General features: G+C 43.4%; 1 protein-coding gene across 1 annotated transcript in view; it reads left to right on the forward strand.

The window, feature by feature from the left end:
* THEM5 (thioesterase superfamily member 5) overlaps window positions 1-401 on the forward strand; it is a 10457-nt gene that overhangs the window by 1016 nt on the left and 9040 nt on the right. The window lies entirely within an intron of this gene.

The raw sequence follows: 401 nt of genomic DNA on the forward strand, positions 1-401 counted from the left end.
TCAGCTTTAGCATCATTCCTTCCAAAGAAATCCCAGGGCTTATCTCCTTCAGAATGGACTGGTTGGATCTCCTTGCAGTCCAAGGGACTCTCAAAAGTCTTCTCCAACACCACAGTTCAAAAGCATCAATTCTTCATCAGTCAGCCTTCTTCACAGTCCATCTCTCACATCCATACATGACCACAGGAAAAACCATAGCCTTGACTAGACGGACCTTTGTTGGCAAAGTAATGTCTCTGCTTTTGAATATGCTATCTAGGTTGGTCCTAACTTTCCTTCCAAGGAGTAAGCATCTTTTAATTTCATGGCTGCAGTCACCATCTGCAGAGATCTTGGAGCCCCAAAAAATAAAGTCTGACACTGTTTCCCCATCTATTTCCCATGAAGTGATGGGACTAGAT

This window comes from Bison bison, unplaced genomic scaffold (assembly GCF_000754665.1).
Source record: "Bison bison bison isolate TAMUID 2011002044 unplaced genomic scaffold, Bison_UMD1.0 scf7180017864381, whole genome shotgun sequence".
Taxonomy (NCBI): domain Eukaryota; kingdom Metazoa; phylum Chordata; class Mammalia; order Artiodactyla; family Bovidae; genus Bison; species Bison bison.